The following is a 14,877-nucleotide window of genomic DNA, read 5'->3' on the forward strand; positions in this document are numbered from 1 at the left end:
AGAGTGTGACTGTGCCTCTGGCTGCACTTGAGTAGGGGAGGAAGAGAGAAAATAAGCAGTGGATGAGGTCACAGAGGAGAAGGGTTGAGGCAGATTATGCAGGCCTTATAGGCCCTTGTAAGGACTTTATCTTTGGCTATACAATTTATATTTACTTAAAGTTCTCTTCTAAAATTTGAATAATCACTCGCTTCTCAAATTCTCCCTTAGTCCCTCTTTCCTCATTTAGGACACAATATCTAGTAGATAAAATTATATATCTTTAGAGAAACACATTGGTTAGAGTTCTTGTTTCTGCAGGGAAAGCTGTTATATTCTCAGATTCATTAAGCAAGGATCACCAAACACGTATATTTTTATTTACTAGTTACTAGGCTAGGCAACGGGGATACAAAGATAGAAGGGATATGGTTGCTGCACTTAAAAATCTTCCTAAAACAGATCATTTGAACATATTGTGTAAGTGTAATAATGGGCTTATGCAGTGAAAAAAACACTCTGCGTGGGTGAATGAAATGTGTTCCTATTGAGGTTAGTGCTTGAGCCAAGATTTACCAAGTGAGCGAGCTCTAGGCAGGCAAAGGTGGAGGAGCAGGGGATGGAGAAATGGAAAATAAGTGTTCAAAAGGACAGTTCAAGCAGTGCAGTCTCCAATCAACGAGTGACATCACTAATGGAAGGCAAGAGAATTAAAACCAGGGGATATTTTGAAAAAAAGTTTTTGTGACAAAATCCTCATCTCACACATTCCTATTAAAAAACACTTATAAGAACTTCCAATCTGAAAAATATACATAAGATCCTTGGGGAAAAATAGACACACACACACACACACACACATATTTTGAATCTCATTTTTCAGATTAGGGAACAGAGACCTGGGGAGGGTAAATGACTTATGTACCACCAAAAAGCATGGGAGTCCCTATGCCATGGGATTGTCAAGCCAAAACTGTCCCAAGTGCTTCCAAAACAAACACATTTTCTATTCTGGTTTCTTTATCACTTGGAATAGGCACCTCTTTGAGCCTAAGTGTATTTCCAAATGGTTTAGGAAGCTTTGGCACGGTCCCTAAACTTCCCACGCTCATTCTCAAACACCTGTTGGAGCTGGTCTTCAACACTGGTGTCTGTGTGGAGGGTTGCACCCAGCCCGAACTGTTCAACAGAAACTTTCTCCAGGAAATGCTGCATTTGTTGGTTCTACTTAATTTGAGGGTTTGTTCCATCCCTTGGTGATGGAGAGGGCAGAGAACTTATGAGGCTAATTAAGGGCAGATAGGCTAAAAGTAGAAAGTAATGTTTTCTCTTTGCAGGAAACACCCCGGGGGCAAAGAATGCAGGAAATTGTGTGTCACTCTGATGAAAAACAAGCGAAAGGCTTTACAACAGAAATGTCAGCCTCCTGTCATCTGGCAGGTCCATCACTGCAAGCCAAGGTGGATGTGTCGAGGAGGCAACGGCCAACTGAGCCTCCAAAAACTAATTCCTCCCATTTCCTTCTAACCATGTCTTTTATAACAATTCTTAGGGATCATAAGGAAGCAGTGGAAGTGTCCAGAAAAATGATGAGTGCATGTGTGACTGTTAGGATAATTAGATTAAAATACAACTGTAGTGTATGACCCTGCATAAGGAAATAACCCCTTTGAAACTGCAGTGTTCATCTTAATAAAGAAACGCCATGGTTATTTTCTTATATTGAGCTATGGTTATCCTGATGAGATAATGTCTGTTTTAGTTACGCAGAGTGGCGATTTCCAACCAGTGTGCTGCAAGAATTTTTAAAATATGCAATACCTGACTACTTAGTCAGGGGCACTGACCTCTTTTCCCTTAGACTGTCAAATAAACAGATGATAACAGTCAATAGAACAATAGCCGTCTAGTGTGAATGAATGAAAATTATAGCTATTTTTTGTCAGATCAGCAAAAAATATAACATTGTTTTGGTGTGCTGCTGAATTTTAGTAATTAGTCAATGTGTGCCATGCGATGAAAAAGTTGGAAATTGCTGAGCTAAATGAAGAGGAATATCCTCAGACAAGGACCAGGAATTGAGACAGAATACCCTGAGAATGAAGGCTGGAGAACAACCCTTGGTCTGGTCTTCAAGTATTCCAAGTGCTAGGAAGATGTTTCTTGGTAAAGATTAAAGGTAGCATTCATCAAGAGGAAACAAGCAGGAGGTAGGAAGAAATCTCAAAATTTGTTCCCCTGTGCTTTGGTCAGCTGCAGTTTATAAAACAGGTTACTTACATCATACTACTCTCTGAATTTATGTTCTCTTCGTGTTACCCCAGAAACAAGGTATTTTGGGCACACTTGGTGAGTTTTAAAGAAGTGAACAGTTTTCTCTTGAGGACACAGCTAATCAGGGAGAAACACTGAGGTGACAATTCCATTTGGGGGCAAAATGTTTTCCAGGAGGCATTTGGCGATGTCTGAAAACATTTTTCTTCCTTGGAACTATTGAGGGGCGGGATGCTCCAGGCATCTAGTGGTTAGACCAGCGGTACTGTTAATCATCCTGGGAGGCACAGGACAGTGCTACCTACAAAGAATGTTGCAACAAAGTTGCAGCAGCCCCTTTACAAAGAACGTAAAATGCACACAGTGCCAAGATTGAGAAGCCCTGCCCCAGAGTGAAGATGCCAAAAGTATGCTAAAGAATTGATTTAGCCAAGATCTCAACAAGAAAAAAGTAAATTAGGCTAAAGCTGCCCTCCTCCCAGGACAGGCTTTAAAGGGGGGCCACATATCCACATGCAGTAGATAATGAGACAACTTTTAGGAAATCAGGGAGTTAGTGTGGAAACCTCATCACATGAAGGAATTCATTTAAGTTGATGTCTATAAATGCTTACCAATTGCCCATTACATATACTGGAATTAAAATAAAATAAGGTTTTAACCAAGAAATCAGTGCAACAATTTGGTTTAATTTAAAAATGACTGCTTTTCCAGTTAAAATTTATTCATCCCGTCATGAGGGTATCTGCTAACTTTTCTGGAATCAAAGCATCAACAAATTGAGATTAAATCAACAAACATTTAATTGACAAATTAAAATCAACATATTTATCAAGGAGCTACTATGTGTAAGTAGCTGTTTTAAACAGAGTTAGGGTAGGGTAGGGTAAGGAGGGGATGGAAAGATGGGTAACAGGCTCCCAACCTTAAGTGTTTTACAGATTAGGCCATTTTGGAGTTAATTCTTTCCCATGATTGTACACAATTGTGTGTGTGTGTGTGTGTGTGTGTGTGTGTGGTGAGCTGTGTGTTTTCACAATGCCATTGTTCTACCAACAACTGAGAAAGACGTGGTCAGGGGAGTAATTGCAACCTTCCCTTGTAAATTCCTTCTTAAAACTACCAATAAGGATCTACAGAGAAAGTTAAAGATCTTTCGTAAAAAGTTGACATTTGTTTAGAAACCATGAACAATTACAGATTTCTGGAGATCTGTTGAAACAAAAGCCAAAACAAGAAATAAACTATTACATATCAAGTGATAAATTGTAGTGGAGAATTACTTCTTTTCTCGCTGCTGCCCTTCACTCTCCCAACTCCCTTCGCCGAGAAAGCATGAATACAAAGAGAAAGAGGAAAGGTATCTGGCTATTTCCATGAAAAATGACTCTCCCCTACAATCACCTTCTGTCAATAAAATGCTTATTTTCTGACATGTCAATTAGGTGATTCATAATCCAGATGACCATCCCCTTCCATTTAGTACTGTTGGACTGGGTTAAATGTCTTGAGTGTTTACCCTTTATGACCAGTGGCTTGGATCTGTTCTCAGTCAAACCGGGCCACTCATGACATGTTTGCCTGTAGGATTTCTCTTGAGGTAAAGTAACCATTATTATCAGATTTTAAACTGAACGACAGATTAGGACAGTGGCTTTACCATCAGCAGTGAAGAATGCTTGTTTTACAGTGCTGTGAATCCAAAATATGAGTTTGTGGGAAGAGTTCAACGCACAATAAATAGCCTGTAATTTACAGAACCACAGGGAAGGAGGCTTATGTGACAGAGCTCGATACTTCAAAGGATCTTCTGTTGTTCAAAAGCCGGTTATTAGGGAGGGATGATTTGTTCTAGCATCTTAAGCTTATTTTCCAAGATCTGACTTATAATGAAGTAATCATTTTTAAAAACTGAGATAAAATTCACATAATGTAAAATCCACCATTTTAAGGTGGGCACTTTGGTGGCCTCTAGTAGACGACATAATGATTTTTTAAAGGATTGGTGATAAGAATTGTAAGGGGGGGAATAAAAATAATCATGTTGCAATTTTCATTCCTAAATATATTCAAGTATAGTGAACAAAGGTTAAATAATTATAATATGAACATACCAAGATATTCTTTTGTACTTCTACAAAATAAATTTTGCAACATACACATGCATTTTGCAATCTACAAATACATTTTCTAATCTACAAATAAATGTTTCTATTTACTGAGGGCACAAATTTTTAACCAGTTTTGCAATTACAGTTATTAAGGCATTTAAGCTTTAATTCTGAAGAAAGGCAGATGGAGCCACATTTTAAATTTCTTTGCAAAGGTGATGTTTGAGAATGTTTAAAAGGAATGTGAAAATATTGTTCTGGAAACTAGAAAACATAATTTTTAGTAGATAAAAATAAAGTTTTGTAAAATTATTTTTGCAAATAAGCTGAATTTCAATTATCGCTTTTCCCTGTTCCAGAGTAGATGTGTGAATAACACAAAACTATCAACTTTATTTTTATTTTGTTATTTTAGAACTCTTTAATATATCAGAATACTATGTAAGTAAAATAATCTGGTTAAATGAGCTGTTGAGAGACTTCTAGGTAAATTAGTAGAAAATAGAAGATAAAAATTTTTCTTGGCTAAAAGTATATTCTCCAAACCAGTAATTCTCAGCTGGAGGTGGAGGCATGTTCCCAAAGAGACAAATGGAGTATTATGGAGGCTCTTTCAAACGGGAAGCCCTCCGTGGCATCCTCCCTGCTCTTCCCTGCCAAGATCTTCCCTTGTCCTCCTGGTGAAGGGAGCAGTAGCCCTCTCCCCTGATGAGCCAAACAAAGGAAGACTCCCATTGCTCTCTACCAACAAGACCTTGGCTATCAGATAAATAACTTTTAATTTAAATCAGTCAAAATTTATAATCATTTAATAAAGAGTTAAGGATTATATCGGCATTTTCTTGGAAGAAAAAGGTTTACTAAGTAACCATGGCAAAAATTTTAGAGAAAAGTATTTTATTTATCCTATTTAAGGGCCTCAGTCATTTAGCAAGAATTTCGGTGCTAATCGTTTACAGGGAACGTGGCGCCAGTGTTGATGGAGACAGCACTCCACAGGAACGCAGCGTGAGTGTGACTGCGTGTGAGTGTGACTGCGTGTGAGTGTGACTGAGGTTGTTCCGTGAAACTCAGGAGTGTGGGAGGGAAAGGCTATGTGAGCACAGAAATACACAATCTGATATTTGCCGAAATGTAAGATTTTAAAAGATTTAAATATTGTTAGCCCCCCAAAATGAATTCTATTTCATTAAAATAGAATTCAACTTTTGTTTGGCCATCTTTTTTATACTACAGCTGTGTTTCCTAGAGCAGTCGGGAGGGGGTGAAATCTGATGAGCAAATATGGGACACATCGGGTGAAACAAATTGAAATTAGTTTATGCACCAAAGGACTTCTTGGATACTTTGATTTGCCACTGACACTCCTCGTCTGATGGCGAACCTTGCCATTTACTTGGTGTTACGATTTTTAGTTGTATATCTTATTTATGTTTAGTTTTAGTTTTAAATTACAGTTTATGTTCAAGATTATTTCGTATTAGTTTCAGGTGTACAGCATAGCGGTTAGACAACATTATACTTTACAAAGTATACCCGTCCCCCCATATTTCCAATACCCACCTGGCATCATACAGTTATTACTGTATTACTGACTATATTCCTTGTGCTGTCTGTGCCTTACATCCCTGTGACTATTTTGTAACTACCAATTGGTACTTCTTAATTCCTCAACCATTTTCACTGGCACCCCAACCCCCTCCCCTCCGGCAAACATAAGTCTGTTGTAGAAACTCTTTTCATCTATTTTTTTTATGTTGCCTGTTGCTATTTTTGCCTATTTCTCTATTGGATTGTTGGTATTTTACTCACTGCTTTTTAGCAGTTCATTCCTCTTTTATTACACATGTTGCAAATATTGTCATTTGTTGTTGTTTTTTTGATGGTGGTTTTTTGAAGTGGAAGTTTTTATTTTTGTATAGTCAAGTTGGCATTCTTCTGATGACTTCTGGGGGTTGAATTTTAGAAGAGCCTGCCCACCCCAAAATTATAAAAATATTTTTTTTCTAAAAACTATATTACGTTTAAAATATTTTGGTGCCAACAGAGTTTTCTACAGTGATAGAAGTGCTTTTTATCTGCTCCATATAGTGTTCAACCAGCATCTGGCTGTTAGACACTTGAAATGTAGCTAGGGGAGGTGAAGAATTGAAGTTTTAATTTTATTTAATTTTAATTAATTAAAATTTAAATTTGAGTCGCCACATGTGGGGGGAGGCTATGTGTTGACCAACACAGACAGATCTTTATCTAAAACTGTTTTCATATGCACTGTGGGGTAGAAAGTTTCTTCCACATGAATGTTCAATTATTCTCAGAGTATTTTTCAATCATTCTTATTTTTCTCAATTGATTTGAAAAGTCACTTACATTATATGTCAAATTCCCATGTGTATAGGTCTATTTCTGGGGTCTTATTTGTTTCCTTGGTCTATTTGGCCATTCTTAAGCCAATCTATCATGTTTTTAATTACTCTTCATTTAGCTGGTAAGGCAGTCTTGTCATTTTTCTTCTTTTTCAAAATATTGGCATCTCTTACATATTTTGTTCCACATGAAGTTTAGAAATGGCTTGTAAAATTCCAGAAAAAAATAGTCTCTTAGATTTTTGATGGGGATTTTGATGATAAGATCTATTTGGAAAATAATTGATTTTTTAAATGATATTAAGCTTTCCCTCTATCTCTTCTTTTATAATTTTAGTCTATAGTGTTACTCCTGTTTATTTTCTATGAGATTATTCTTATACATTTTATAATTTTTGTTGTTATTGTAAATAGTCTCTTTTGTCAAATACATCTTGGGGTATAAGAAAGCTGTTGATTTTTGTATATTGATCTCATACCTATTTACCTTGCTGGACTTTCTTAGTTTTAGTCTTTATTATCACTGATTTTCTAGGTAGTCAATTACAATGTCTTCAAATAATGCCAATAATACCTCTTCTTTTCCAAAATTTTTACTCTTTCATATATATATATATATATATGAAAGAGTAAAAATTTATATATAAATTTATATATATATATATATATATATATATATATATATGTAGTATTTGTTTGTTGCCTATTTCTCCACACTAGAATGTAAATTCCATGAAGGGCTTTCTTCTGTTTTGTTCATTATATTACTTCATCCTCATTGCCTAGAAGAGTGCTTGGTGAATAGTATTGTGCTGGGTGAATTTAATAGTAAATCATATAAATGTGTGTATATATTTATATACAAATATATATGATTTTCTCTTTAATTCAATAAATATTAAATGACTGTTTAGCCACACTTGTGTTCCTGGAATAAAGTGTCACTGGTCTTGATGAGTAGCATTTTTTATATTCTGTTGATTTTGAGTTGGCACTGTCTTACATAAAATTTTTGCATCTTTGTTTTTAAGAAAAAATAATTGATAGTTTTCTCCTTTGTTTTATAACTAGTCAGTTTTTATGTCAGAATCATACTATCTCATCAACTGAGTTGAGAGGAAGCTTTCTATCTTTTTCCTATGCTCTGTAATCACTTATATAATAGTGTTTTTATTAGATGTTTTATAAAATTTGTGTCTAAAAATTACATAGGCTTGCAATGAAGTCTGTTGACTAATTTTTCTTTTATGAAAATTGATTTACTCAAATTTTCTAATTTGATTTAATTTTGACATAAATTAACATTTAATTTTGATAAGCTCTTCCCTTTACTTTGCATTTTAAAATTTATATACATGTAATGGCTTTCTCTTTATTTCTCATGATGCTTATTTGAGTTCTTTCTCTTTTTGCCTCCAAAAGCTTTTTTCTTACATTAGCCTTTTAAAGAAAACTTTGGTTTTATTTCATTTTTTATTTTTATTTCTTTTTATTAATTTTTTTCTTCAGCTTAATTTGTTTATACTCTAGTATTGAATACTTAGATTTTTATTTTGAATTCTTGTCTTTCTTATTTTTATTGACATTTATTATCTATTTATTTTTTATAGTTGTTCAAGTACAATTGTCTCCATTTTCCCTCCACCCCAGCCATCCCCACTTTCCACCCTTGATCCTACCCTCTTTGGGTTTGTCCCTGTGTCCTTTATACATGTTCTGAAAACTCTTCCTCCTTTTTCCCTCCATTATCCCCTCCCACCTCCCTTCTGGTTACTGTCAGTTTGTTCTTAATTTCAATGTTGCTAAGTAATTTGTATACACTTAAATAGGCTCATTTAAAAATAAGAAAGACAAGAATTCTTGTCTTGTCTTGTCAAATTACTTAGCTATATCTCAAAGATTTTCAGTCTTCATTTTGATATTTTTTATCCAATAATTATTCAGAAATATTTTAAAATTTCTAAATAACATGAATAGATATTATTTTATTTATATTTTGTTGTTATGTTTATTTTTATTTTATTGTGCTCAGAATAAGCACCTAGCTTGCTTTCTTATTCAAAAAATTAAATGAGCTTCAGCTTATCTTTGATAATATATTTTTTCCAATAAATATGTCATAGATGTTGAGCATATTTTTTTCTTTTTTGTATACAAAGTTTTATGATTATTCCTTAGTACCTGCATGGCAGTTTATAATTTACAGCCTCTGAATGGTATGTTGATTTCAGAGCCAAGTTCTTAAAGATCTCCTATTGTATTTCCCATAATTTCTATTTTTCATATTTCAAAATTGTGTTGTTAAGTGCACGGCTATTAACATATAAAGATTCACAATTCTTTTTTTAATTTTTTTTTTATTGTTCAAGTACAGTTTTCTGACTTTTCCCCCACCCCAGCCCAACACCCCAGCCCTCCCAACCTCCCTCCCTTGTTTCCACCCCCTACCCCCACCTCTGTTATTGTCCATGTGTCCTTTATAATTGTTCCTGCAAACCCTTCATCCTTTTCCCCTGAAATTCCCTCCCCTCTCCCCTCTGGTTACTGTCAGCCTGTTCTCAATTTCAGTGTCTTTGGTTATATTTTGTTTGTTTGTTTGTTTGTTTTGTTGATTAGGTTCCTATTACAGGTGAGATCATATGGTATTTGTTTTTCATTGCCTGGCTTATTTCACTTAGCATAATGCTCTCCAGTTTCATCCATGTCGTCACAAAGGGTAGGAGCTCCTTCTTTCTTTCTGCTGCATAAAATTCCATTGTGTAAATGTACCATAGTTTTTCCATCCATTCATTTACTGATGGGCACTTAGGTTGCTTCCAGCACTTGACTATTGTAAATTGTACTGCTATCAGCATTGGAGTGCATAGGTTCTTTTGGTTTGGTGTTTCAGGGTTCTTAGGGTATAATCCTAGCAGTGGAATTGCCAGGTCAAAAAGCAGTTCCATTTTTAGTTTTCTGAGGAAATTCCATGCTGTTTTCCACAGTGGTTGCACCAGTCTGCATTCCCACCAACAGTGCACCAGGGTTCCCTTTTCTTCACAACCTCTACAACACTTGTTGTTTGTTGATTTGTTTATGATGGCCATTCTGACTGTTGTGAGGTGATATCTCATTGTGGTTTTAATTTGCATCTCTCTGATAGCTAGCTATATTGAGCATCTTTTCGTATGTCTCTGGACCCTCTGCATGTCTTCCTTGGAGAAGTGTCTGTTCAAGTACTTTGCCCATTTTTTAATTGGGTTGCTTGTCTCTTAGAGTGGAGTCGTGTGACTTCCTTATATATTTTGGAGATAAAACCCTTGTCTGAGGTATCATTGGCAAATATGTTTTCCCATACGGTTGGTTCTAAGACTCACAATTCTTATCTTTTAAATTTTCTTTTTAGATTTTTACTTTTATTAAAAGCCAAAATAATATTTTTCCTGTTTTTTTCCCTCAAATTCTATTTTGAATAAGTTTTGTTTTGTCAAACTTGCTTTGTTATTGTTAGCACTTTCTTGGTATGTATTTTCATCTTAATGTTTTTAACCTTTCTCTATTACTTGCATTAAATGTGTCTGTTCTCAATATTGTTAAAAGATAAATTAAGGCATATTAAAAAGTTTAAGATTTTATTTGAGCAAAAATCAATTTTTTTATTGTTGTTCAAGTATAATTGTCTGCATTTTCCCCCCCCACTCCCCCCCACCCCAGCTTGCTGGCTGTGACTTGTTGTCCTTAGGGTTTTGATTTCACAACCCTGGGGCATTTACAGGGCTAGATATTGGTTTGCTTTCATAGGCCATTAAGGCATTTGTGACACATCAGTCTAATGGTCTCATTGTTTAATTAATTTAACAAGGTATAGCTGGATTGTAACTGTGAATTGTCTTATTTTGTAATTGTAGAAACTTAACATATAAAGCTGATAGAAAGTTAACATTCATGAACTCTAAAGAACTTCTACAAATCAATAAGAAAAAGACTAATATCCTAATATAAAATACATAAGGGATATGAGCAAAAGTTTCATAGAAAAAGAAATCTAATGGCCAATACACATGAGAAAAGAAATTCCACTTTATTAATATTCAGGAAATACAAATTCAAATAACAAGGGTTTTTTTTTTACAAAAAAAAATAGCAAACATCAGAATAGCAAAAAATAAGAAGGTTGGTAATTCCCTGATAGGAAGGATGTGAAATTCTCAAGTGTACTGAATATAAATATAGATTAATTTTGCATGTTATCATCTCTTTTGCCAGAGAGGAATACTGAATATCTCACCCAGCACTTTTTAAAGAACCCTAAAGGACTTCCACTGGCCCAAGACAGGCCAATGCCTACCGCAAACCGAATGGTTTTGTTGAGGCTGGTGGTTGGGCAGGAAGCACAGTGTTATGATTGGCTCAGTTTGAAAAGATGCCCACTCTGAACCCATCAAATGTGGTTAGGGAGTAGGATCAGGTAAGACCATGTGACCTCCAGAGGAACCACAGGGGCTAGGGCTATGGGAGAAGAGAGTAAGGGATTAGATCTCAGAAAAACAGAGAGGGGGTTGCTGTGCTGATGGTGTCAGGGATCCCTACCAAATTTTACTGCACCACATGTGAAATCGGGGAAATAATGTAAGACATCAGATACAAGAATGAATGAATTATTTGTACTGTCCACATTTCTCAAATAAACATATCCACTTGGAAAGCTTTCTTAATTTCAGAGAAATGAAGCCAGAGCGAGCCTCTGTATGTGATATGTCTTACAGTCTGTAGATGTCTGGGTAAATACTAGATCCAGAGGTGTTAATGACCTCTAAAATCATTAGGAAAAATAGAAGCACATATCACAACTCTCAGAAGGGAATTGATCAGGTCTACCGAATAGAATTATTAATACTTCAAAAGAGAAGTTCATAAAAATGTGGCCTTGCAGCTGAGGCATTTCAGCAGCACTGAAATGAAGGGGAATTTCAGGCTGTTCATTCAACGGTCTTTCCACTCAGACATGCGCAGTGTGTTTGGCATCTCAGTTTGGCTGAGATGGCCACATTTTCTAAGTAAGTACTGCAAAGCAAACCTTCACTCACAGGGAATAAAAGGCAAAGGAGAATCATGGAACCATGCAATTTAAAGCTAGAAGAAAGGAAGGAAAGAGGAGAGTTCTTTTTCAGTTAACAATCTGAATTATGGAAGATATTTAAATATGTGTAATTTTATAAGTCTTAAGTACATGTTGTGAACTAAGATATAAATAGACCTCAATAAGAAGAGTGAGGAAAGGAAGAATGACATATACCTGGGTTTCACATCACAAAATGAGGTGCTGTAGTGTAATGAGAGATGCCAGCAGCCTCGAGAATTTTGGCTAGTCATGTATGCCCTCTTGGGAAATATGTTTTTGGCATTTGAAAGAATTGCATTGTGATTACTTGGTTTCATGTATCTCACGTATTTTACACACGGACTTTTTGATGGGAAGTATATGCCTTATTCACTTTTGTAACTGTCTTGCTCAGAACCCCAATTCCTCCCCAAATTGTACTTGGTGCTCAACCAAGGCTTGCTAAAAGATCAAATGAATAATTGGATAGAGAGGATTTATATAGACTGGCCAAGATCTATCATGTCTCCACCCCATATGTTACAAACTCTTGGCAGATGAAGTAATCAAGTTAGGTATGAAAAGCGTCTGAGGTGTCTTCACTTAGCACAAACTCAGAGTTAGTAGGGTCCAAACTACTGAGAACTTTCTGTGTCTTTTCCCTAGCATGGGCGGCACCAGGACAGAGGTGTAGACTCACTCCTAAATCCCTCGATCCTTTCTCTACAGCTTGGATAACCTCGAGTCCTGCTGTGCCTGGCACAGTCCCAGTTTATGCTGTTGTCTCTGTGTACTTATTATTGATGTCCCATTTCTGAAGTGTCTAGTTGGGAAAATAAAATTATATGGCCACCCTATTTACAGTATCTTTTATAACCCTATGTTCCTGATCTTACATGACCTTCTACATTCTGTTACATTGAAATAGTACTTAAAAAAAATTAATCAGGGTGAACTCTTTCTTGTGCAGCCCTGCAAAAATGTCTTAGAGCTCTGGGAGAGTTCAATTTTACAGCTTTGGGAGATGACATCGTTGGTTGTCTCAACATGAGAGGACAATTTTGATTTGAGCGAGACTCCAAAGGGCCAAAATATCTTGGTGCAGTTTTGACTAATCTGAGCTACCTCTGTTCACTGCCTGACATTTGACCCATTTGAGAAGGAAGAAGTATCAGGTTTCCCTGAGACTTTGAACATGAAATTCTCCCGCACTCTGGCAAAACCCATTGCCAAGAGAACTGACAGAAAAGTGATGAAGGCAATGATGACACTTTGGAGCTTCATATGGTTTCAACCTCAGGTGTCAGATATGCAGTAAAGATAGGTTAGAGACCTGTAATGATGACCGTTTTGTGCCCTGAACTTTTGTCCTGGCTTATTCTCTTCCCCTCCCCCACCCGGTCAGCCAGCCTGTCCGCACTGTGTCTGTGTGAGAGTGCTACATTCTTACTAACCTGCGTCATACATGTAGTTACCAAGTCAGGTATTTGTTCAGTACACATTTATCAAATGCTTGTCATGTGCTAAAACTAAGAACATACAGATTTTTCCAAAGGTCTCTGCATTCTGTGAACTCACATTCTGGAAAATAGCATTCTGGAAACATAAGCCGATCATTAAATTATAGTATGATAAGGACCATAATGGTGGGCTATCTAAAGGGTCATGGAAACATTTGAGGCAAGAGTGATTGATTAGCATTTGAATTTGAGGCATTTTGTCAGATATGAGTACAAACACCTAGTAGGCAGTTAGGAATGTGGACCTGGGGCTCAAGAAAGAGGCTGGAGCTAGAGCTAGAGAGTTCTGTTGTTGGCAAAGAGGTCATAGAATGAACCAGAAGGCACACAGTGTGTATAGCACGTAAAATGCAGACTACTGGTCGGACTCCGGAGGCTCTGGTGAGATGCTAAAAGAAAGCTTTCTGTTTCTAGTTTTGAACTGTCTTAATTATGGTTTATTTTAAAATATTACTGTTGGGAATACACAGACTTCACAACATATGTCGAGCAATGTGTACAAAACTTCGCAGAAACCTTCCTTTCAATGGGCAAAGAAAATTTCTTAAATTTCTATTTTGGATGAAAATGGATTTGCTCTATTATATGTTATAATGCTTCTTTAATGTCTGTCTATCTATCATCTATCTATCTATCATCTATCTATCTATCTATCTATCTATCTATCTATCTATCATCTATCTATCTATCTATCATCTATCTATCTATCTATCAATCTATCATCTATCTATCCATCATCTATCTATCTATCTATCTATCTATCTATCTATCTATCTATCTATCTATCAATCTATCATCTATCTATCTACCTATCTATCGGGCATCGTTGATCTGAAACAATTGAAAGCATTACTTTCTCTGTTACTGGCGATGAGGAAAAACCTGTCATGTAAATGAACACATCACAGAACTAGCTGTAAAATTTCTATTGTTCTATAAATATTTCCTCTTATTTCAGGTGTGTGAGGACAAGGCAATTAAAGTTTTATTTTGGAAATGACTCAGGGAAGCTAATCCTGATTGGAGACATCTGGACAAAGAATCCCCATCTCCTTTACTCCTTTCTACCCTCAGAGCACAGAATAAGACTAAAAACCAGTCTTATACCCAGCATCTCTCACTACCAGGGATCCTGAAATCTGGCAGCAGCTGATTAGAGACATTTCTTGATCAAAATGACAAAGGAAGACAGTGGTGCAAGCAGGAACAGTATTCGGGACTCTCTCCAAGATCCTTCTTAAATAATGTTTTTGTTCGGGAGTGAATGATCGAAGGTGTAGGAGTGATTTGCTTTAAATAGCCTTGCAGGAGAAAAGAAGTGGGAGAGGGTATATATGTTTATTTGTCTTGAGTGGGTCCCTCATGCATAAAACGAATTTTTATATGTGTGTGTGTTTATTAGGGAAGCAAATACACACACACACACACACATATATACTAAACATTTATAGTATTAAAGAAGCAATGATGTGGATGTGGATAATAATATAATAGTGACAACTAGAATAATATGAATAGTCAATAGTTACATAGCAATTGCTATGTGC

This window comes from Desmodus rotundus, chromosome 8 (genome assembly GCF_022682495.2).
Source record: "Desmodus rotundus isolate HL8 chromosome 8, HLdesRot8A.1, whole genome shotgun sequence".
Lineage (NCBI taxonomy): Eukaryota > Metazoa > Chordata > Mammalia > Chiroptera > Phyllostomidae > Desmodus > Desmodus rotundus.